The sequence below is a fragment of the Trichosurus vulpecula genome, chromosome 1 (assembly GCF_011100635.1).
Source record: "Trichosurus vulpecula isolate mTriVul1 chromosome 1, mTriVul1.pri, whole genome shotgun sequence".
Classification (NCBI taxonomy): domain Eukaryota; kingdom Metazoa; phylum Chordata; class Mammalia; order Diprotodontia; family Phalangeridae; genus Trichosurus; species Trichosurus vulpecula.
In genome coordinates, this window is record NC_050573.1 from 328,709,391 (window position 1) to 328,735,873 (window position 26,483).

General features: G+C 37.9%; 1 non-coding gene across 1 annotated transcript; it reads left to right on the forward strand.

Moving 5' to 3' along the window:
• The first annotated feature begins 19,909 nt into the window (after nucleotides 1-19,909).
• LOC118835105 lies at nucleotides 19,910-20,037 on the forward strand. Its single transcript, XR_005009453.1, has one exon. It is a non-coding gene; the product is annotated as a U6atac minor spliceosomal RNA (small nuclear RNA).
• The last annotated feature ends 6,446 nt before the right edge of the window (nucleotides 20,038-26,483 follow it).

Consider the following 26,483-nt stretch of genomic DNA (forward strand, 5'->3'; position numbering starts at 1 on the left):
TAATTACAATGTACACATAAAATATTGTAATTGGTTCAAGATAATATGCAATGCAAAATTTGTAAAATGAGTTTTTATCTGTTTATTGATGTAACATGACAGCAAAGAAATAGAAAAAAATGAATTTCAGATTATTATTTTTGCTTTAAGTAGTATTTTATTTTTTCCTCAGAATTACATATCAAGAAAATGTTTAGCAATAATTTTTATATGATTTTGATTTCCAATTATTTTTTCTCATTCCCTCCCCTCCCCTATTCTGAAAATGTTAGGGAGTTTGATATAGTTTATACATATGTTATCATGTAAAACATATTTCCAGATTTAACATGGTATGGAAGAAGAAACAGATCTAAAGAAAAAGAAAAACATGAGGAAGAAGAAAGAGAAAAAAATATGCTTCCATCTGAATTCAGAGTCCACCAGTTCTTTATCTGAGTATACCATTTTCCTTTATGAGTACTTCATATGTGTTTTGGATCATTTGTTGCTGAGAAAAACTGAGTTTTTTATAGTTGATTATCACAGAATGTTGCTAATAATGTGTACAGTGTTTTTCTGGTTCTGTTCATTTCACTTTGCATCAGTTTTCATAAATCTTTCCAGCTTTTCCTGAAATGCGCCTGTTCGTTATTTCTTTTTTTTTATTTTATTATTTATTTAATATTTTTAATTTTCAGCATTAATTTCCACAGGATTTTGAATTACAAATATTGTCCCCATTTATACCCTCCCCCCACTCCAAGATGGCATATATTCTGATTGCCCCATTCCCCAGTTAGCCCCCACTTCTGTCACCCCATCCCCCCCACCCCATTGCCTTTTCCCTTACTTTCACCTAGGGCAAGATAGATTTCTATGCCCCATTGCGTGTATATCTTATTTCCCAGTTACCTGCAAAAAGAACGTTTTTTTTGAACATCTGTTTTTAAAACTTTAAGTTCCAAATTCTCTCCTGTCTTCCCTTCCCACCCACCCTCCCTAAGAAGGCAAGCAATTCAACATAGGTCACACATGTATCATTATGCAAAATCTTTTCACAATACTCATGTTTTGAAAGACTGACTATGTTTTGCTCCCTCCTATCCTGTCCCCCTTTATTTAATTTTCTCTCTTGACCTTGTCCCTTTTTGAAAGTATTTCCTTTTGATTACCTCCTCTCCCTATATGCCCTCCCTTCTAGCATCCCCCCTTTTTTATCCCATTCCCCTTACTTTCCTGTATGGTAACATACCCAATTGAGTGTCTATGTTATTCCCACCTCGAGTCAAGCCTGATGACAGCAAAATTCACTCATTTCCCCTCACCTGCTCCTTCTTCCCATCCAATGAACTGCTTTTTCTTGCCACTTTTATTCAAGATAATTTACCCCATTCTATCACTCCATTTCTGCCTCTCTCAATATATTCCTCTCTCATCCCTTAACTTGATTCTATTTTTTTAGATATCATCCCTTCTTGTTCAACTCACCCTGTGCCCTCTGTCTACATATATACATATACATATACATATATATATATATATATATATGTATATATATATATGTGTGTGTGTGTGTGTGTGTGTGTGTGTGTGTGTGTGTGTGTAAAATCCCTTCAGCTACCCTAATACTGAGGTCTCATGAATTACACACATCATCTTTCCATGTAGGAATGTAAGCAAAAGAGTTCAACTTTAGTAAGTTCCTTATGATCTCTTTCTTGTTTACCTTTGTATGCTTCTCTTGATTCTTGTGTTTGTAAGTCAAATCCATATTTTGCCTCGGAGCATTATACTCAGTTTTCTGGGTAGGTGATTCTTTTTTTTAATCCTAGCTCCATTGACCTCCAAAATATCATGTTCCAAGCCCTTAGATCCCTTAATGTAGTAGCTGCTAGATTTTGTATTATCCTGATTGTGCTTCCACAATACTCAAATTATTTTTTTCTGACTGCTTGCAGTATTTTCTCCTTGACCTGGGAGCTCTGGAATTTGGCAACAATATTCCTGGGAGAATATTGCCATGCACAAATAGTCCACGTGAACATGTGCACATCTCACATTTATTTTCAGCTATTTCTTTTCTACTTTGTTCATAGAGAACAGTACCTTCTCTGATGAGGGCATGCCAAGGTGGGCAGACTTGTACCATTGTCTCCCATGTCAAACAATCAATCCCAAAGTTCTTAAGAGAGACCTTGAGAATGTATTTTTATTGCTTCTTCTGACCACCATGTGAGTGTTTGTCCTTTGTGAGCTCTCCATAAAATAGTCTTTTTGGCAAGCATACTTTGGTATTCAAACAACATGGCCATCACTTTGGAATTATGCTCTCTGTAGCAGAGTCTGAATGCTTGGCAGTTTAGTTCAAAAAGGAAACTCAGTGTCTGGTATCTTGTCCTGGCAGGTGATCTTCAGAATTTTCCTAAGACAACTCAAATAGAGGAAATTCAGTTTCTTGGAATGACACTGGTATACTTTCCAGGTTTCATAGGCACAAAATAATGATTTCAGTGCAATGGCTCTATAGACCTTTAGTTTGGTATTCAGTCTAATACCTCTTCTTTCCCACACTGAGCTAGCTCTGGCAGTATGTGTCAACTTCAATATCAATGTGTACATCCATGGAAAGTACATTACCTAAGGTAAGTGAACTTATCTACAGTATTCAAAACTTCTCCATTTGTTGTAACTGATGGTTCCACATATGGGTGTTGTGGTGCTGGCTGATGGAGCTCCTGTGTTTTCTGGGTGTTAATTGTTAAGCCAAAATTACCATAAGCAGCAAAGAATTGATCTATACCTTGTTGCATCTCAGCTTCAGAGGCTGTATTAAGTGTACAATCATGTGCAAACAAAAAACATGCCCTTTAGCCTTGGATTGTAGCTTTTTCAAGTTGAAGAATTTACCATCAGTGTGGTAGCACATCTTGATGCTGTGTTCATCTTCATTGAAGTTGTCTGACAACATGCTGAAAACACCATGCTAAAGAGCATGGGAGCAAACACACAGTCTTGTTTCACTCCATTTGTGACTGGGAAAGTGCAAGAGCATCACCAATTATCCAGAACCCAGGCAAACATGCAGTCATGAAATTGATATACAATGCTGATGAACTTTTCTGGACAACCAAATTTTGACATAATTTTCCATAAGCCCTCATGACTCAAGGTCTTGTTGAGATCAAGGGCCTTGGTAAGATCTAAAAATGTTGTATACCAAACTCTGTTCTGCTCCTGGAATTTCTCCTGGGGTTGTCAGGCAGCAAACATATTGACACTTCCTCAGCCATTTCTGAAGTCACACTGGCTATCAGATAATTGATTATCTTCTGGGTGAAAGATCAGCCTATTAAGGAGAATAGGAGAATTCTGGCAAGAATCTTGCCAACAATGACTAAAAGAGAGACATCCCTGTGATTGTCACAGGACAATTTATTTCCTTTACCTTCATATGGATGGTCAATGGAAGTGTCCTTGAATTCCTGGGGGATAACCTCCTCTTGCTCTGTAACCCAGACAATTTAAGTAAGTGTTTGTATGAGCAATGGACCCCCCCATCTTGGAAAACACAGCCAGAATAGAATCAGCACCAAATAACTTTGCCACACAAAAGGAACATAATGGCAATCAAAATCTCTTCATTAGCTGGAACTTCAGCTACAGAGGGATTGATTTCAACCTGAGATAAATGGTCAGTGACTTCAGCATTGATTGATGATGATCTGTTGAGAATACAGTGGAAGTGTTCAGCCCATCTCTCAAGGATCATGTCTTTATCACTAATCAATGTGGCTCCATAAGCACTGAGTAGTTGAGATGCACCGTAGGTCTTTGGCCCATAAATACACTTCAGGGCACCACAAGAGTACTTTGGATTGTTAATAATAGCATAAAACTGAATTTATCTGCCTTCTTATTGAGCCACGATTCCTGCATCTCTCTGATCTTCACATGTACTTTACTTTTGATGGAATTAAATGCTGCCTTCTTAGAGGTGGATGAACTGTCCTGCTCGTAAACCTGGTGGAGTTCTCATTTTTTGTTTAGCAGCTTCTGAATTTCCCCAGTGCTACACACCAAACCTCTGAAGAAAGCCACCTATTCCTATTCTTCTCCACTGTTGCCAACTGTGTGTTGGCTCAACTTTCCCTCCATGTTAGTAATAAACTGTTCCCATTCAGAGAAGCACTCTAATCTGTTGACATTAATTCTTCTCGTAGTCATTTTGCCTTGGGGCTGCCACTTTTGTTTAATGTGAATATTTAGCTTGGAGAAGATAGTCTATGATCAGTCCACCACCATGTGCTACACATTGGCTTCATTTCTCTCTCATCCTGTCTCCTCTTCTGAAAATTATATAGCTTATTAAATACCAGTTCTTGCTATGAAGGTGCATCCATGAAATTTTATTGCCTTTTAGGCAAATGGAAAACAATGTTTGTGATGAGAATGTCATGAGATGAACAAGTCTTCAGTAGTAAGTGACTGTTGTTGTTTCCAACTCCATTCCTCCCAAGGACTCCCTGCCATTTCTCACAATCTGAGGATACTCTAGCATTAAAGTCACCCAGAATTATAAGCTTGTTCTTTTTCTGGAGGAGGGAAGGCAGGGCAATTGGCGTTAAGTGGCTTGCCTAAGGTCACACAGCTAGTAAGTGTGTCAAGTGTCTGACGTTGGATTGAACTCAGGTCCTCCTGACTTCGGGAGCAGCACTCTACTCATTGCACCACTTACCTGTTTCCAAGCTTGTTCTTTTTTGGGACATTAGTGATAAGGATCTCCAGGTCTTCACAAAATTTTTCTTTACTGTCTTCAGGGTTTGTCATGGTGGGAGCATAGGCACTGATGATGGTGGTGAGATGTTTTCCTGCAAATAGCAATCACATTTCCATGAGCCTGTCTTTTTGGTAGGCCTACAAGCTTGTTGACTAGATTATTTTTGGTTGCAAAACTTAAATCAACTTCATGGCATTCTCCTTTACTGAAGGTAGTCAAGAAAAGCATGTATCCAGCTCCAACATCAGTAAACTGGACTTCATTTGTCAGCCTTCTTTCACACAGTGCTGCTATTTGGATGTGATACCTGCTTAATTCTCTCACAACAGGAGCTGTTCATCATTCTGGCCTACTGGATTTTGTGTTGTCTATAAGCATGCACTCATTCCAACTATCTATGGTGAGTAGAATCATCTTTCCAGAAGTTCTTGTACATTTTTTAAATGTGTGTTTTGAACACAGGGTGGGATCCCTGACTACCACAATATTTAGACTAGGATTGGTTAAGCAATTTTTAGTGCACCCTGTCTAGCCCCTTACTCACAACAGGAGGTGAGCAGTGTAATAATTAAAGGGCTGCTCAGACACCCTGGGGGTGCCAAATCCCACTGTTGCTTCCAATGAGGAGAGGACCATATGGCTGTGGCCCCCTGTGTGCAGCATTGTGACTATAGCTCCCAGTGTATCTGCACTTGTGCTTTATCACTTGCCTGTTGTCATGGGACTCAGAGGTAGGTTAAAATGGTAAAATGGTTTGGGTGATGCCTTTTGATTCATTCATAAATTGGATTTAAGTGAGGCAGATTTGCACAAAGTCACTGGCCTCACTCTCTCTTCCAGAGAAATCGCATTCAAGTGGAAGGACAGAGTCAAGATGACTGGTGATGGCGCAACATGCAATGGACAACCTTGGCATCTTCAATGTCTAACTAAGCTCTAAGTACTCCACAGTACTTGCTTCAGCTGCCTTCATGGCTGTTGGAACAAATTATTCTCATCCACCCATTCTACTAGGGGAAGTCTTCACATGTTTGAGGTAGACACCCCTCCCCAGAACTCACTGACAGGTTTCAGACCCCTCAGTTACCTTCAACATGGTTTAGCCATCTGCCAAAATGGTTTAACAAGGTGTGGCCACTGCAAATGCTACAACTTCTTGGAGCCACAGGTGAGAATTATGTGGATCAAGTGGACATCAAAGGTGGAAAGCAGTCTTGGAAAGGGCTCAACAGGCCTCACAACAGAGGTTCTAGTCTTCCCTAAACACACCCTACACCCATCAGCATGTAGATAATTGTGGGAAGAAAAAGTAACACAAAGGTTAGAAGAAGAAATGCAACATATTTATATAGACCATAACCTTTTGTAAATTCTAGTTACCAATCAGGACTTAAGTAACCACATTCTTTTCTTTCCACTTTAATAGAAAAAATTAACTTCCTGTCACTTACAGTGCTTCTTGGCTTTGGGCCTTTTTGTATTTTCACTAGGCTTCAAAGATACATACATATATATACATATATATTATATATATATGTATATGTATATATATACACATATATATGTATATACACACACACACATATATACACACACATACATATATATACACACATACATACATATACATACATATATGTATGTACATATATATATATATATATATATATATATATCTTTTTCAGCTTGTTACTTCAGCATTTCAGAGTGACATCAAAACTACTTAATTTCATTTTATGAGAAAAAAGGTCTTTATCTGCTTCCTTTGTATCTCCAGTTAGCTCTGCATCTACTCATTTTCTCTTAAGGAAATAGTGCTTTGGTCCCAACAGCCTTCTCTACTGCACGCCATTTTTGCTTCATTTCTTTTTCTTTATCCTTGAATCATATTCTTTTCATTGCTAGTAGAAAGGGGGAAAGAGGCACAGAGTCTTTGCCAATATCACATGACTCCCCTGTGCTAGATTCATTACAGTCAGAAGACTGTTACCTTGGAAACTAAATTTCAACATCACTCAGTCCTTACAACTGCCCCCTGGCTCTTGGTAATGCTTACTTTACACTGAATACTGAAGTTACTCATGAGACAACAGTTAAGTCCCAATAGTTTTTTGTGTTTTTATTCTTTTTTGCCAGTATGGCTTACTGTCAGAAAAATTTTCCCCTGCTCTGACCTATAAAAAAACACATTCAAACTGAAAAAAGTATGTAGTTTTAAAATAGTTCTATAGCTATTTTCTCAGTTATAAACCTCATTCATTTTTAGGATTTTTCCCTCTGTTCTTCATAGTAGCTCTTTTCTTGTCCTTTACAAAAAACATCTTTTTTAATTTTAATTTTTTTTCTTTAATAGTATTTAATTTTCCCAATTACATGTAAAGATAGTTTTCAGCATTCTCTTGTATAATATTTTGAATTCCAATTTTTTCCTCCCTCTCTCCTCCCATTCCTACCTCCCCAAGATAGCGAACAATCTGACATTGTATATACATGTGCACCCAAGGACCTAGAAGGTCAAATGTGGTCTTGAGGCTACAGGTTCCCCACCCCTGAACCTATTCCATTGATCTGCCCCTCTATTTCTTAGCTAGTACCAAATATTTTTGATAATTGCTACTGTATAAAATAGTTTTAGATTTGAGATGGCTAGGCCACCTTCTTTTGCATTTTTTTCATTATCTACCTTGATGTTCTTGACCTTGACCAGATGAATTTTGCTATTAAATTTTTCTAGCTCTGTAAAATAAATTTTTGATAGTTTGATTGTTATGGCACAGAATAAGTTAATTAATTTAGGTAGAAATGTCACTTTTATTATATTAACTCAGCCTACCCATGAGCAATTGATACTTCTCCAGTTATTTAGATCTGACTTTATTCTTGTGAAAAGTGTTTTGTAATTGTGTTTATACACTTAATTTCTGGGTTTGTCTTGACAGGTAGACCCTAAAACACTTTATCTTTTCTACAGTTATTTTAAATGGAATTTCTCTTTCTCTCTTGATGATGGGCTTTGTTAGAAATGAATAGCAATGCCTATGATTTATGTGGGTTTATTATGTATCCTGCAACTTTGCTAAAGTTCTTAATTATTTCAAGTAGTTTTCTTAGTTGATTCTCTAGGATTCTCTAAGTATATCATCATATCATCTACAAATAATGATAGCTTTGTTTCTTCATTACCTACTCTAATTCTTTATATTGCTTTTTCTTCTTTTATTACTAAAGCTAAAATTTTTAGTACAATGCTGATTAACAGTGGTGATAATTGACATTCTTTTTTTATCCTGATCTTATTTGGAAAGCTTCTGGCTTGCTGCAATTACATATAAGGTTGCTGATGGTTTAAGGTAGATGCTATATGTCATTTTAAGGAAAACTCCATTTATTTCTGTATTCTCTAGTATTTTAAATAAATGCATGCTGTATTTTGTTCAAAAAATTTCTGCAACTAATGAGATAATCATATGTTTTGCTAGTTTTGTTATTGATATGGTCAATTATGCTTATATTTTTCCTAATATTGAACTAACCCTGCAATCCTGGTATAATTCTCACCTGCTCATAGTGTATTATCCTCATGATAAGTTGTTTAATCTCTTTGCTAATATTTTACTTAAAATTTTTGCATCAACATTCTTTAAGGATATTGGTCTATAATTGTCTTTCTCTGTTTTGGCTCCTCATGGTTTGGATATCAGCACCAAATTTGAAGAATTTGGTAGAATTTTTTCTTCATGTATTTTTCAAAATAGTTTATATAGTACTGGGATGAACTGTTATTAAAATATTTGATAGAACTCACTTGTAAATCTCATTTGGCCCTGGAGATTTTATCTTGGGGAATTCATTAATGGCTTGTTCAATTTCTTTTTTGGAAGTGGGGTTATTTCAGCATTTTATTTACTCTTCTGTTAATCTCAGCAATTCATATGATTTTTTTAAAAATATTCATTCGTTTCACTTAGATTGTCAGACTTACTGGTACACAGTTGGGCAAAATAGTTTCTAATTCTTGTTTTAATTTCCTCTGCATTGGTGGTGAATTCACCCTTTTCATTTTTGATACTGGTAATTGGACTTTCTTTTTTTAAATCAAATTAACCAATAGTTTATCTAATTTATTGGGTTTTTTAATAAAACCAGCTATTAGTTTTATTTATTAGTTCAATAGTCTTCTTAATTTCAATATTATTAATCTCTTAATTTTTAGTATATCTAGTTTGGCATTTAATTGGGGATTTAAAATTTGTTCTTTTTCAAAAATTTTTAGTTGCATGTCCAATTCACTGATTTATTTATTCTTTATTTTATTCATGTAAGCATTGAGAGAGATAAAATTTCCCCTAAGAACTGCTTTGGCAGCATCTCTTATATTTTGGCATGTGGTCTCATTATTGTCATTCTCTTGGATGAAGTTATTGTTTCTGTGATTTGTTGTTTGACCCATTCCTTCTATAGGATTAAATTATTTAGTTTCCAATTAATTTTAGTCTGTCGTTCCAAGTTCCTTTTTTACTCATAATTTTTATTACATGATGATCTGAAAAGGATGCATTTAATATATCTGCCTTTCTACACTGAATTGTGAGGTTTTTATGCCCTACTACATGTCAATTTTTATGTAGGTGCCATGTACCACTGGAAAAAATGGATATTCCTTTCTATTCCTATTCAGTTTTTTCCTGAGGTTTGTTATATCTAACTTTTGTGAATTCTATTCACCTTGTTAACTTCTCCCTCATTTATTTCATGGTTAGATTTATCTAGTTTTGAGAAGGAGAGGTTGAGATCCCCCACTAGTATAGTTTTGCTGTTTATTTCTTCCTGTAACTCACAACTTCTCCTCTAAAAAAACACCACTTGGTGCATAAATGTTTAATATTTTTATTACTTCCTTGTCTATGGTAGCTTTTAGCAAGCATTAGTTTCCTTCTTGATTTCTTTTAATTATATATGTATATATATATATATATATGTATGTATTTCATTCAGCTGAAACATAATATATTCTGCTCCAGCCTTTTGCTTTTACTCTGTGTATATCTCTCTGCTTAAAATGTGTTTCTTGTAAACAACATGTTGTAGGACTCTGGCTTTTAACCCAATCTCCTATTTGCTTCCATTGTAGGGGAGAGTTCATTGCCTTCACATTCAGAATTATGATTATCATGTCTCCCTCTCCACCCTGTTCCCTGTTTATACTTCTCTTTCTTCTTTCTTTCTTTCCTTTCTCACCAGTGTTTTGCTTCTAAACACTAATTCCCTCAATCTGCTCTCCCTTCTATCAGCCTCTATTCCTTTGGTTTACCCCTTCCCCTAATAATTCTGCTCTCTCTTCTATTCACCCCCTGCCTTTTCTTTCCCCTTCCTCATCCTATATCCCTGTAGGATAAGATAGGTTTTTATATCCTACTGCATGTGTATATTATTCCCTTTTTGAGCCAAATCCAATGAGTGTAATGTTCAGTGTTCCCTCTCCTCCCTTCTTTCCCTCTGCTATAATAAATCTTCTTATGATGTAATTTACCCTTTTCTGCCTCTCCTTTTCTCTTCTCCCAGTACAATCCTCTTTTTCACCCCTTAACTATTTTTATATCACATCAAAGTCAACTTATAACCATTCTTTCTGGCTATGTAAACCCCTTTTAACTAACCCAAGAGATACAGTTACCATTAGTTACAATATCATCCTCCTATGTAGGGACATAAACAGCTTAACCTAATTAAATAAAATGTTGTCATTGTTGTTTTCCCTTTCCCGTTTGCCTTTTTCTGCTTCTCTTGAGTCTTGTATTTAAGATCAAATTATCTGTTCAACTCTGGTCTTTTCAAAAGGAATGATTGTATGTCCTCTATTTCATTGGATATCCATCTTTTCCCCTGAAAAATTATGCTCAGTTTTGCCTGGTGGTTGATTTTTGGTTGTAATCCAAGCTTCTTTGCCTTCCAGAATATTATAATCCAATCCTAGTGATCCTTTAATGTTGAAGCTGCTAAGTCCTGTCTAATCACGAGTGAGGCTCTATGATATTTAAATTGTTTCTTTCTGGCTCCTGGTAGTATTTTCTCCTTTACCAGGTAAATATGGAATTTGTCTACAATATTCCTTGGAGTTTTGATTTTGGGATCTCTTTCAGGAGGTGATCAGTGGATTCTTTCAATGACTATTTTATCCTCTGGTTCTAGGATATCACAACAGATTTCCTTGATAATGTATTTAAAGGTGTTGAGGCTCTTTTTGGGCTTTCACGTATTTCAATAATTCTTAAGTTATCTCTCCTGGACATATTTTCCTGATAAGTCATTTTTCCAATGCATTTTCTTCTATTTCTTTTCATTCTTTCAATATTTTTAGGCGAATTCTTGATGTCTCATAGAGTCATTAGCTTCCATTTTCCAATTCTAATTTTTAAAGAATTATTTTCTTCAGTTATCATTTTTTACCTCCTTTTCTTTTTGGCCAATTCTATATTTTTTAAGGAATTGTTTTCAGTTTTTGTCCTTCCTTTTCCAACCTGTTGACTCTCTCTTACGTATCTCTAATTTCTTTTCCCAATTTTTCTTCTACCTCTCTCATTTGAGTTTGAAAATCCTTTTTGACCTCTTCTCAGAATGCATTTTAGGCTTCAGACCAATTCATACTTTCCTTTGAGGTTTCAGATATAGGTATGTTGACAATGTTGTACTCTTCTGAGCTTGTGTTTTGATCTTCCTTGTCGCCATAGCAATTTTCTATGCTTATGGTTCTTTTTTTCTTCTAATTCATTTTTTGGCCTATTTTGTGGTTTTTAAAGTTGAGTTCTCCTCCTAGGATATAGGGGGTACAGTCCCAAGCTTCTTTTGCTGGGGGCCAAGGGCACAAGGTGCTGACAACTTGTTTACTTTGATGGGGTGGCTCCGCATAGCCACATCTATTCTTCCCTGATATCCTAGGCTAGCAACTTGCCTTCAGCACTAGGACTGGAGGCCTCAGAGCTGGTCTTCTGTGCCACTGGCCTACTGAGCCAGGGACTTTGGTTGTTGATCCGTGCTGTGGCCAAAAGTCTCCTGCTGGCTTTCCCCAACACTGTTGCCACTGGTTTTTGCTCTCCTTTTATCCAAGTGAGATAGACTGTTCCTGAAGTCCCTCTAAGTTATCTGAAGCTAGAAAATTGTTTCACTCTGTCTTTTTGTAGGTTCTGTTGCATTAGAATCCATTTAGATGTTTGATTACTTCTTCTGAGGGAAACTGGGAAGAGCTTTGGCAACTTCTTGGCTTCTCTCTACCATCTTAATAGAATTTTCCTGGGGCTTTCTAAGACTGAAGAGCTCTTTGAGCAAAAGAACAACATTCCAACAGTACCCTTATATCACCATGGTGCTGAGCTAGGTTCCTAGTGGGGCATGGTGGGGGTTTCTGCATTTCCCTGGGGGCTGCATTGAAATGTTTGAAGGTATGGCTATCTGAGGGTGCCTTTTGCCCTGAGTTTTTCTGAAGCACATGGAGATCTGGCTGCTAGAGGATGCCAGCGCAGGCCAAAGGTGAAGTCTGTGGATGTCTGGCCAGTGGAAAATGCATGTAGTTTGCTGAGGTGGTGCTTCCTGATGGCTTGCTGGGATGCTTCCTGTCCTGGAATGTACTCCCTTTTTACCTGAGTGATATGGATCTTTCTTGCTGATCCTCTAAATATCATGGGGTATAAGACACCTCTACCCTGTCTTTCCACTGGTTCTGCTGCTCCAGCAAGCTATTTATGGTTATTTGGAAGTGAATATGGGAGAGCTACAGTGATACAGTGATTTACTGTTTACTCAGTCCTCCAAGTATTTCTGAGTTCTAAAAGAATCATGACCTTTCTCTTGGGAGCCCTTAATTACACAAGTGCCCATTCCTTATTTTCAAGTCAAGATCTTCTTCTTCCCTCTTTCCTTCCTTCCTTCCTCCCTTCCTTGTTTTGTTCCTTTCTTCCTTTCCTCCTTTCCTTCTTCTATTCTCTCTCTCTCTCTCTGTCTCTCTCTCTCTCTGTCTTGATTTGGCTACTGTATTTCCTCAACATAAAATGCTATGATGCAATTTGTCATTGCTACTTTCAGCATAGCATCTTGTATAGCCTGATTAGATCCCTAAGTTATCAGATTTAGTTAGTATAGTAATATGACTAAAATATTAAACCACCAGACACATCAAAGAAAAAAAAGCATCATTTCCTAGTTTGGAAGGTGGAGTTTCCATCTTGGTTGTCTGCTTTTGGATAACAAATTGGTTCCCTGGCTAGTATTTTATGCACTGTATTTCTTAAGCTTTATCTTCTTCTTATCTTATGCTCTTACATGACATTGAAATCACATTTTATCTATGTTTAAGGATCATTGACTCTTGGGTTGTTTGATCTATATTATGGGTACCATATATTGATGCTTTTCCTCAGGAATAAGATATCAAAGAATTCCTTCATGATATTGCCAAATCTCTTTCCTTTCATCTCCTGAGATTTTCTACCCACACAGCAAAAACAAGAAAGAAAAATAATGAAAAAAGGGATAAGCTGAATCAATTTCTTTGTTAAAAGTTATGAGGAGACAAATATTTGGATCTGTACATGCTTACTCTTTTCAAATATATATTCAACAATGTTAAGAAATTATTGCAATATTTGTGGCTTTTGGTTTGGAGGTATTAGATATATTGACCTTATATCCATAATGAATTTGAAAGTTAGCAAACACTTTTTTTCAGTCTCTAAGATGCATCACTATCTTTCATGGCCATAAAGTTAATGTAACAACTACAATACTAATTAGTATGGATTTGAATAATTTTTGTGGTCAAGAAGAATCTATTCAATATTTTTCTCAAAAAGAAAAAAATGTTTTGTTTTGAAGTCTATATCACTTATAACAATATGAAAAAGAAATCGTAGGGTTTCACATTTAAAAGATAAATAGGTCACCACAGGTAGCAACATATGCTTCTCTTCTTTCCTGTGAGGATGCTTAGATACATATTTCTGAGCTTAAATAGGGCTAAAAATCAAATGTGCACGATACATTTACTTTTAATGTGGTTAGCACTGTGGAAGAGAGATGTGTTTAAGAATAGTACCAGACTGCCTAAGGAATGGGGATGAGCTCAATTTGGAGGGGGCAGGGAAGGGTTCAAAGCTCTCATACCTTTCAGTGGTGGAATACATTGGAAGATGTTTGTTTCATTTTTCAGTCTTGTCCAACTCTTCATGACTCCATTTGGGTGTTTTCATGGCAAAGATACTGGCACAGCTTGTCGTTTCATTTTCCAGCTCATTTTACAGGTGAAGAATCTGAGACAAATAGGGTTAAGTGACTCCCCAAGGGTCACATATCTAGTAAGTGTCTGAGGCAGAATTTGAACTCAGGAACATGAGTTTTCCCAACTCTAAGCCCAATACTCTATCCACTGTACCACCTAGCTGCCAGTCTTATGAGGGAGAGAAGGGAAGGGCACAGTATAACTTTTATCAACATCATCCCAATTTGTTTTATATGCTAAATTAAAGCAAGCACTTTACAAAAGTAATTTTTACAAAATCCATATTTTTATTATTATACTGTCAACCAAAATATTTTTTGGAGGGAGGAAGGCAGGGCGATTGGGGTTAAGTGACTTGCCCAAGGTCACATGGCTAATAAGTGTGTCAGTGTATGAGGCCAGATTTGAACTCAGGTCCTCCTGACTCCAGGGCCAGTGCTCTACTCATTGTGCCACCTAGCTGCTCCTGAATAACATACTTTTAAAATAATTAAGTGCAAACTATTTCTACTTTAGAAAATTAATTATGGGCTTTCTGGGAATGTAATTTCCAGAAATATTAGAAGGAAATTACAAAATTTAGCAGACATTTTAAATAGTCCATACTATGTGCAATACTATAGGGAAAATTAGATAAAGACCTATCCTCAGATTCAGAAGTCCTACCTCTTCCCTGTGTTGTCTAAATTAATTTGGCCAAGTTGCTAATCCTCTCAGTACCTTAGGCAGATTTCAGAGACAATAAGTTGCTGACAAAGTGCACATTTACATTGGTAGAAAAGGTTTCATAACTCACAGGTTCTCTACTCTAAGGAAATCACAAATCTAGACAAAAAGAAAAACAAAATACAAAATAAAACAAAAACAGCTTCAAGATATTAATAAATTTTGAGGATTAGGAAAAGGTCTAAAAGACAGTTCGTGCCCTCAATAAACTCTTTTTTACCCCTTTGCATGGCAGAGGACACATAATAAATATGCTAAGAAAGATAATATAAGACAATATACAGAAAAGAAGAAGTACAATTCAAATATTTGAGGAAAATAGGAGGGGATGAAAACATTTGGAGCAGGAGGGGACAGTAATGATCAAAGACTGCTTTATGTAGAAGATGGAACTAGAATTGAGAACATAAGGCAGAGAAATACTTCATCACATAGAGAAGAGAATGAGAGGATGACTTTTGTAAAATAATAGAGGAGAGGGATGAAAAGAAGAGGTGAGGGAAAATTAGTAGTCCAATAGTCCATTATCTGGGATAAAGAACAAAAAAAGAATAAAATTAATTAATCCTGGAAAGATAAGAAGGAGCCTTATGGTCAAATACCATTCATGCCTCAGTGAACCTTTGTTATTTTTCCATAAGGGTAACAGGAATTGAAAGTTTTTGAACAGGGAAAACACATGGCCAGACCACTGTGGGAAGACTATTTTCTGCTAGATCAAGAAGTAACAGAATCTCCATGTGACATTGTGGATGTATACGATGGGAGAAGAGAAGACAGATGTTTGTGGAAGATATTGTGAATTAATAATTGACAGGACTTGGAAACTTAATAGATGTGTAAATGAAGAGAAAAGAGGGAAGAATCCAAGATTTTCCAAGGCTGAGCTCTTATGTCCAGGGAAAGGGCAAAACTATTAAAAGGAAGAACAAATTTGGAAGAGGGACCAGTTTGGAACAGGAGATCATGAGTTCATTTTAAAGTATTTGGATTTGGATGTATGTAGATTGTATGGGTGGAAGTAACAAGTTAGAGACTTTGTATGGAAGCTAAGAGGAAATGTTGAGATTGGATCAATAGATGTGGAAGTTATATGCCTAGATTTAATAACTAAATAGAATATATACATATGTGTGGTGTGTGTGTGTGTGTGTATGTGTATGGTATAAAAGGAAAATAACTACAATAACAAAATCCTCATAATAAAAAATGACTTACAGAAAAAGTAGAAAAAACATAAATCCAAGAAATGAGCAAGCAAAGAAGAGTTCTAACAAGTAGTATACATATGATGGGTAAAATAAAATAAAAAGGAAAAACACAGAAGGCCAAAATAAACAGAAAAATAACATCCATAAAACACTTTAAAATAGATAGGTGGGGTGGCAGAGCCAAGATGGTGGAGTATAGGCAGTGACACACCTGAGGTCTCCCCAAACCTCTCTAAATAACCTTTAAATAATTACTCTAAGTGAATATTAGAGCAGTAGAAGCCACAAAAGATGGAGTCAAACAATTTTGCATCCCAAGACAACTTAGATGGTCTGTAGGAAAGGTCTGTTCCACCAGGGTGAGAGAGGAGCCCAGTACAGCATAAGCCACATAAGCACAGAACTGGCAGGAGCAGGCTTTGGGGTAACCAAATCAGTGGCAGCAGTGGTCATTTTTAGACCTCTCAGCCCAAATATGCCAAAGAGAACTTAGAAGTTCAGCAGGAAAGGTCAGTCACACCTGGCTGAGAGTGGAGCACAATCCAGTGGAGGCCCTGCCAACATGGACCCAACCCTGTTAAACCAGAAGCAGGCTTTGGGAGTCACTGAATCAGTAGCACTAACTGCTGCTTCTGGAAACTCTCATACCACAGATGGTAAGATCACAATTGGTCAGAAGGATATTACAGGGATCTCTTTGCTAATAATGAGGCAGGACTCTGTTGCTTTGCCTATACTCAAGTACAGGGTACAATCCTGGGTTGGAGTCCCATGGCAAGGTGGAGCATTGGTATAGCACAGCTTGTGGCCATAGTGGTCCAGGGTCCCTCATTACAGCTCCAGGGCAGAAAGGAGTGTCATCATTCAGAGACCAGAGCACCAGACAGAAAAGTAATAAAGAATGCTTCTCAGATCATACCACCTTGGAAAAGCCTAAAACTTACAGAAGTATCTAGAAGTATCTCTGAAAACAGCTGCACAAAGCCTTGAAGCTTGGGACAGTGTGCCCTCCAACCTGGAAGCAGAGCCCTACTTTAACAAAGATTTAAAAGTCAAGTAACAGACTGGAAAAATGAGCAAATAACAGAAAAATAATTTCTGACCATAGAGTAACTAGGTGACAGGGAAGCTCAAAACATACATTCAGAAGATAATAAAGTAAAAGCTCCTGTATGGAAATCCTCCAAGAAAAATATGAATTGGTGTCAGGCCATGGGAGAGCTCAAAAAGGATTTTTAAAATCTAGGAGAGGTAGAGGAAAAATCGGGAAGAGAAATGAGGGTGATGCAAGAAAATGATGAGAAAAGAGTCAACAGCTCATAAGAGAGACACACAAAAAGTATTGAAGAGAATAGCACCTTAAAAAGCAGACTAGACCAAATGATAAAAGAAGTCCAACAAACCAAGTAGAAGAATATCATGAAAAGAATTGGCCAAATGGAAAACGAGGTCCTAAAGATCACGGAAGAAAATATTTCCTTTAAAATTAGAATGGAGCAAATGGAAACTAATGACTTTATGAGAAATCAAGAAACAATAACACAAAACAAAGTAATGAAAAAATAGAAGACAATGTGAAATATCACATTGGAAAAACAACTGATCTAAGGAATAGATCCAGGAGAGATAAAAATAATTGGACTTTGGGAAAACCATGATTAAAAAAGAGCCTGAACATCATCTTTCAAGAAAATTTCTTTTTTTCAGTCAAAGAGAAAAACAAAGTTTATTAAAGATTTGCCATAATGGGTAGTCTTAAGAAATCTCACCATTTGTGATACTCATTTTCACCAGAAGGCCAGATTCAATCCACTGCGTGATATTGTATCTGAGCACCTTCATGGAGGCAAGATGGAGCTTATATACAGAAAGATTGTGGGAGAGATCTAGGGTGGTCTGGGCTGATGGGAGGAGGGGTTTAGGGAGGATCTTGAAGAGGAGTCTGAGGAGGATCTTGATGGGACTGGGGTGAGGTCTGACTTCAGGAACCAAGAGAATGGGATTAAGGGTGGGAGGAAGCTGAAGCCTACCTGGAGAAAACAGACAATGGAGGGCTAGGCTAGTTTAAGGGTAATAGATTTGCACATAGACACTCTCATAGGATCAAGGGTTTGAAATAGCTGGACAATGGAGGGATAGGCTAGGTTAAGAGTGACCTAGCCCTAGAGATTTGGGCCTAGTAATAATGAAAGGCTTATGTCCTCAGGCAAATGCCTCATCAAGTGGGAAGATCCAAGGAGAGTTCAAGGCGGCTCCCACAGTCTAAACCCCATCATTTTCCCCTCAAACTAATGGGATTCAAATTCCTTTGGGGTAAGGGGCGAAGGTTTCAGCTCCTGAAATTGCTTGCTGCTGGCAAGGGGTGTAGAGCTGTCCCTGCCTTATTGCATACAGATCAAGGGGTATATAGTCTGAGCAGTCATCTGGGAGTTGATGGCTTAGAGCCTGGAGGAGACAAACCTGGCAAGGAGGTTAAGCAAACAAGGACCAAACAGGCAGTATAGTAGTATAGAGAAAGGACAGTTTCCCTGGTGTAAAAGACAATTTATCTGGAAGGAATTAAAGATGACTATTTCATACCTAGCTCTCTTAACCCCTTGCTCTGTGTACCACACTGCTTTGGGGTTCAGGAGTGTGTAGCACACCCGAAGAATTAGGTCACAGGAATTTAAGAGCAAGGCATAATATTTGGTGAGCCTCTGGCCAGCCAGCCTCTGGTGGCCCTCTGCTTCCAGGATGCTCTGAACTCGCTGGGGAGTCAGAACTTCTGAGGGCTGGTCAACTAAAGGTTTAGGAGCTTCCTCAATTAGAATGGCTGTTGTAGGCATAGTCTCATTGTTTTGAAAAATAGGGAACTGGTCTGGGGTCATGTCCTAAGGCCTGAATTAATACCCCCAAAGCCTGTCCTCTCATTTCATCAACATAAGGAGTGAAAACCTTTTCTGGATTGGGTAGAGCTAAGGCTGGAGTGGTGGTCAATTTAGTAAAAGTTTTAGCCTGTTCGGGCCCCACTGTAGAGGGAGTGAGTCAGGGCCTTGAGTGAGTCAGGGCCTTGAGTAGCAATTAATTGTTGCAGTCTCTCCTAGGCCTTGGGCCTAATTGGATATTGACAGATAAGGGGGAACACTTTAGGATCTTGAAGGCGAACTATGGCTGGAGTGGCAGAAGTACCTCAACCAGAAATTCCCTGGTCCCAAACATTTGGTTCAACTGCCTCCCACAATTCTGGGGGAACATGGGTAGGTTGGGTGAACAGAAGGAAAACAGAGACGGGAGATTTAACTAGACAAAATTAGCTCCCCAATTTCACCATCAGGTCTCTTCCTAACAAGAGGACGGGGCAAGAGGAGAGCATAAGGAAGGAGTGTTCAAACAACAGATCCTCAATTAGGTAGGGGAAGGGGTATGTCTTGACCTGGTGGGTTGACGGGTGGGTAGGGCCAGAGTAAAACCAGAGAACATAGCCATGATAAAGTGGGTAACCATAACTTCAGCCTTTATTTTGCCAAGGGATCAGTGAGAAAGGTGGGGAAAGTGGGAATGCTGCCAAGCTCCAGGCTCCCCCATCATTCCCAGTCTTGAGAAGACTGGAGGACAGGGTACTGGGGGGGTGGCTCCACCACTTTCCCAACCTGGGGCCAATCTTTCCTCCAATTACCCTTTTGGTCACATATTGCACAGGGTGTTGCAGGTGTCATTCTTGAGGGTTTTCTCTGTAGGGGCACCTTGGAGGGGCACTACTTGGACCAGTGAGCCTCCTTGCAGCATTGAAAGCTAAGTCACCAGGATTCCTACAAGGAGGGTGCCCTGGAGGGGAACTCCTTGAGTCTTTTCCTGGCCACAGCAGCAGCCAAGAATTGAGCATGTTCTCTACCTGTAGCTCTTTCTTTGTGTTCTCTTTCTTTTGCTTCAACCAGGTCTCTGTTGTTAAAGACTCCAAAAGCCATGTTGTATGAAAGGAGAGAAGGTTACCACTCCCCTTGATAAGGATGGAAGAAGTACTAGTGGCCTTTATAACATATATATGGTTAAGGCATTGCCTCTTACTCTGTGGAATCTAACCATGTTTTTGAAAACAGGGGGATACACTCAGGGTAAAGGTAAAAGGCTGGAGTAGAATATATTGTGCTTCAGCTAAAGTAAAAAAAGCAGGGGTAGCAATCCTAATCTCAGACAAAACAAAAGCAAAGATAGATCTAATAAAAAAGAGATAAGGAAGGACACTACATCCTGCTAAAAGGCCCAATAAACAATTTAGCAATATCATTATTTAACACATATGCACCAAGTGGTATAGCATGCAAATTCTTAGAGAAGAATTTAAAGGAGTAACAGGAAGAAACAGACAGCAAAAGTATGATAGTGGAGGACCTCAACCTCCCCCTCTTTAAACTTGATAAGTATGACCTCAAAATAAACAAGAAAGAAGTTAAGGAGTTGAGTAGAATTTTAGAAAATGCAGATATGATAGACCTCTGGAGAAAACTGAATGGGGATAAAAAGGAATATACAATTTTTTCAGTGGTACATGGCACATACTCAAAAATTGGCCATGTACTAGGGTATAAAAACCTCACAATCCAGTGCAGAAAGGCAGGAATAGTCAAAGCATCATTTTCAGATCATGTTGCAATAAAAGTTATTTGTAATGAAGAACCATGGACAAATAAACTAAAAATTAATTGGAAACTAAATAATCTAATTCTAAAGAAAGATTGGGCCAAGGAAAATATCATAGAAACAATTAATAACTTCATTCAAGAGAAGTACAATAATGAAACAACTTAACAAAACTTATGGGTTGCAGCAAAAGCAGATTTTAGAGGAAGTTGTATATCTCTAAATGCTTACATGAATAAAATAGAGAAAAAGGAGATAAATGAATTAGGCATGCAACCGAAAAAGCTAGAAAAAGAACAAATTGAAAATCCCCATTTAAAGACTAAATTAGAAATGCTGAAAATCACAGGAGAGATTAACAAAATTTAAATCAAGAAAACTATTAAAATAATAAATAAAACTAATAGCTGGTTTTATGAAAAAACCAATAAAATTAATAACTTTTGGTCAATTTGATTAAAAAAAAAGAAAGAAGAAAACCAAATTACTAGTATCAAAAATGAAAAGGATGACCTCCAATGAAGAGGAAATAAAAACAATAACTAGGAATTATTTTGCTTAATTGTATGCCCATAAATTTGATAACCATTGGGAAATGGATGAATATTTACAAAAATATAAATTGCCCAGGTTAATATAAAATGAAGTAAAATACCTAAAGAACTCCCTCTCAGAAAAAGAAATTGAGCAAGTAAATCAACGAACTCCTTAGGAAAAAAATCTCCAGGGCCAGATGGTTTTACATGGGAATTTTTTTTGCATTAATATTTTTTATGATTTATTTAATATTTTTTAGTTTTCAGCATTGATTTCCACAAGATTTTGAATTACAAACTTTATCCATATTTCTACCCTCCCCCCACTCCAAGATGGCATATATATCCTGATTGCCCCATTCCCCAGTCAGCCCTCCCTTTTGTCACCCCACACCCCCAACCCTTCCCTTTTCCCTTACTTTCTTCTAGGGCAAGATAGATTGCTATGCCCCATTGCCTGTATATCTTATTTCCTAGTTGCAGGCAAAAACAACTTTTTTTTTGAACATCTACTTTTAAAACTTTGAGTTCCAAATTCTCTCCCCTCTTCACTTCACACCCACCCTCCCTAAGAAGGCAAGCAATTCAACATAGGCCACAAGTGTATCATTATGTAAAACCCTTCCGCAATACTCATGTTGTGAAAGACTAACTATATTTTGCTCCCTCCGATCCAGTCCCCCATTATTCAGTTTTCTCCCTTGACCTTGTTCCTTTTCAAAAGTATTTGCTTTTGATTACTTCCTCCCCCATCTGCCCTCCCTTCTAACGTCCCCACCTTTTATCTCCTTCCTCCTTCTTTCCTGTGGAGTAAGATACCCAATTGAGTGTGTATGTTATTCCCTTCTCAAGTCAAATCTGATGAGAGCAAGATTCACTCATTCCCCCTAACCTGCGCCCTCTTCCCCTCCTATAGAACTGCTTTTTCTTGCCACTTTTATGCGAGGTAATTTACCCCATTCTATCTCTGCCTTTCTCCCTCTCTCAATATATTCCTCTCTCATCCCTTAATTTGATTTCATTATTTTAGATATCATCCCTTCATATTCAACTCACCCTGTGACCTCTGCCTATATATACATATATATGTATGTATGTATGTATGTATGTATATTCCCTTCAGCTACCCTAATACTGAGGTCTCATGAATTATACACATCATCTTTCCATGTAGGAATGTAAACAAAACAGTTCAACTTTAGTAAGTCCCTTATAATTACTCTTTCTTGTTTATCTTTTCATGCTTCTCTTGATTGTTGTGTTTGAAAGTCAAATTTTCTATTCAGCTCTGGTATTTTCACTGAGAAAGCTTGCAAGTCCTCTATTTTATCGAAAATCCATATTTCACTTGGAGGATGATACTGAGTTTTTTTTTGGGTAGGTGATTCCTGGTTTTAATCCTAGCTCCATTGACCTCCAGAACATCATATTCCAAGCCCTTCCTTTGATCCCTTATGTAGAAGCTGCTTGATCTTGTGTTGTCCTGACTGTGTTTCCACAATACTCAAATTGTTTCTTTCTGGCTGCTTGCAGTATTTTCTCCTTGATCTGGGAGCTCTGGAATTTGGCGACAATATTCCTAATAGTTTTCTTTTGGGGATCATTTTCAAGAGGTAATCGGTGGATTCTTTCAATTTCAGTTTTACCCTCTGGCTCTATAATATCAGGGCAGTTCTCCTTCATAATTTCTTGAAACATGATATCTAGGCTCTTTTTTTGATCATGGATTTCAGGTAGTCCAATAATTTTAAAATTATCTCTCCTGGATCTATTTTTCAGGTCAGGGGTTTTTCCAATGAGATATTTCACATTGTCTTCCATTTTTCATTCCTTTGGTTGTGTTTTATAATATCTTGATTTCTCATAAAGTCACTAGCTTCCACTTGCTCCAATCTAATTTTTTAAGGTAGTATTTTCTTCAGTGGTCCTTTGGACCTCCTTTTCCATTTGGCTAATTCTGCCTTTGAAGGCATTTTTCTCCTCACTGGCTTTTTGGAGCCCTTTTGCCATTTGAGTTAGTCTATTTTTAAGGAATTGTTTTCTTCAGTATTTTTTTGGTTCTCCTTTAGCAAGTCATTGAATAGTTTTCATGGTTTTCTCACCTCATTTTCATTTCTCTTTTTAATTTTTCCTATGCTTCTCTTACTTTCTTTTCCAAATCCCTTTTGAGGTCTTCCATGGCCTTAGACCAGTTCATGTTTTTCTTGGAGGCTTTTGATGTAGGCTCTTTGACTTTGTTGACTTCTTCTGGCTGTATGTTTTGCTGTTCTTTGTCACCAAAAAAAGATTCCCAAGTCCGAGTCTGAATCTGAGACTATTTTCACTGCCTGTTCATATTTCCAGCCAACTACTTGACCCTTGAGCTTTTCATCAGGGTATGACTGCTTGGAGAGTACAAAGTCCTTTGTCCCAAGCTTGAGGACTTGCACTGCTGTTTTCAGAGCTATTTCTACACAGGAAATTCTGCCACACCAGCACTCCTCCTCCCTCAAGAACAACCAACCCAGACTGTGACTCATATCCAAGCAGGTTCTGCACTCTAGCTCTGATCTGCCACTTAACTCCTTCCGCCAGGTGGGCCTGGGCCTGGAAGCAACTGCAGCTGTAGCTTTGGAAGCAGCCTCAGAGTTGCACCACCTCCAGTGCCCCTGGGGCAGTGCCCAGACATGAACTTCTTTCACTCTGTCCCAAAAGTTTTTTCCCACTAACCTGCTTTGTTGCCTTTTGTGTTTGTGGGTTTAGAAGTCTGGTAACTGCCACAGATCACTGAGTCAGGGCACTATGACCTATTCTACTTGGCTCCCAGTCTGGTTGGTCCAAGTGCAGCCCATGCTGTGCTCTTTTCTGTTCCGCTCTCAGGTTTGTGCAATAGACCTTACTCAGTGACCAGTCAGGCTGTCCTGGGCTGGAGCCCTGCTTATCTCTTCTATTTTGTTGGCTATGCAGCTCTAGAATATTTTCAGAGCCATTTTTATAGGTATTTGGAGGAGACTGGGGGAGAGCTTAGGGAAGTCTCTGTTTTCCAGCCACCATCTTGGCTCCACCCCACCTTACATGTGAATTCTATCAAACATTTAAAGAATAATTAATTCCTTTACTTTATAGACTATTTGGGAAAGTAATTGAAGAAGGAGTCCTACCAAATTCTTTTCATGACACAGATATGGTTCTAATACCTAAACCAGGAAGAATCAAAACACAGAAAGAAAATTACAGACCAATTTCCTTAATGAATATTGATGTAAAAATTTTAAATAAAATATTAACAAAGAGATTGCAGCAACTTATGATGAGAATAATACACTACGATCAGGCAGGTTTTATTGCAGGAATGCAAGGCTGATTCCAAGTTAGTAAAACTATCAGCATAACTGATCGTATCCACAATACAACTAGCAGAGACCATATGATCATCTCAATAGATGTGGAAAAATCTTTTGACAAAATACAACATCCATTTCTATTAACAACAACTAGAAAGGGCAGCAGAGCCAAGACGGTGGCTGGAAAGGAGGGACCCGCCTAAAGCTCTCCCCCAGGATCCTCCAAAGACCTATAAAAATGGTTCTGAACGAATTCTAGAACTGCGGAGCCCACGAAATAGCAGAGGGAAGGAGTGTTCCAGTCCAGGACAGCCTGGATGGTCACTGGGTAAAGGTGTATCACAAGGAGCTGGGAGCAGAGTGAAGCAGAGCCCAGCATGGGCTGCACCTAGACCAGACACACTGGGAGCCAGACGGAACAGGCCTTAGCACCCTGAATCAGTGAGCTATGGCAGTTATCAGACTTCTCAACCTGCAAACACCAAAGAAAACAGAGAACAGAGAAGGTTAGAGGGAAAAACTGTGGGGAGAGAGTGAAAAGAGTTTGGGGTTCGGCCATCCCCTTTCCCCTGGGGTTAGCAGAGGTGGTGCAGCTCTGAGGAACTACACATGCAGTTTCTTCCAGCCCCAGGCCACCTGGTGGGAGGGATTAAGTGGCTGATCAGAGCAGAAGTGAAGAGCCTGCTGAAGATCTGAGTCAGGTCCAGGTTGGTGGTTCTTGGGGGAGCAGGAGTGCTGGTGTGGCAGAGCTTGCTGTGTAGAAATAGCTCTGAAAACAACAGAACAAAGCCCCTAAAGCCTGTGACAAAGTACTCTCTACTCTACCAGCAGTCATACCCCAATGAAAAACTCAAGGGTCAAGCAGTTGTCTGGAAACATGGCCAGGCAGCGAAAATGGACTCAGATTTAGACTCAAACTTTTTGTGATGATATGATGATTTACTTAGAGAATACTACTAGAGAATCAAGTAAAATGCTATTTGAAATAATAACTTAAGCAAAGTTGCAGTTTATAAAACAAACCTACATAAATTCTCAGCATTCCTATACATTATCAACAAAGCCTAACAGCAAGAGATAGGAAGAGAAATTCCTTTTAAAGTTACTGTAGACACTATAAAATATTTGGGAGTCTATCTGCCAAGAGAAACCCAGGGCCTACGTGAATATAATCATGAAACACTTTTCACACAAATACAGTCAGATCTAAGTAAATGGAAAAAAAAAACATCAGTTCCTTGTGGTTAGGCTGAGCTAATATAAAAAAATGACAATTTTACCTAAAATAATTTACTTATTCAGTGCCATGCCAATCAAACTACCAAAAATTATTTTACAGAGCTGCATAAAGTAATAACAAAATTCATCTGGAAGAACCAAAGATCCAGAATATCTAGGGAATTAATGAAAAGAAATGCTAGATAATGTGGCCTAGCCATACCAGATATTAAACTGTACTATAAAGCAGCAGTCATCAAAACTACTTTGTACTGGCAAAGAAACAGAATGATGAATCAGTGGAATAGGTTAGGTACAGAGGATATAGTAGTCTATGAGCATAGCAATCTACTCTTTGATAAATCCAAAGAATCCACCTTCTGGGCTAAGAATTCATTATTTCACAAAAACTGCTGGGTAAATTTGAAAATGTTAAGGCAGAAACTAGACATAGACAAACATCTTACACCACATACCAAAATAAAGTCAAAATGGTTTCATGATTTAGGAATAAAGGTTGATACTATAAGCAATTTGGGAGAACAAGGAATAGTTTGCCTATCAAATTTATGGGAAAGCAAGGAATTCATGATGTAACAAAAGATAGAAAGCATTATAAAAGCAAAATGGATAATTTTGATTATGTTAAATTGAAAAGTTTTTGTATAAACAAAGCTAATGCAACAAAGATTAGGAGGGAAGCAGAAAATTGGGAGAAAACCTTTACAACTAGTGTCTCTGATAAAGACCTCATCTCTAAAATATATAGGGAACTAAGCCAAATTTAGAGGAATACAAGTCACTCCCCAATTAAGAAATGGT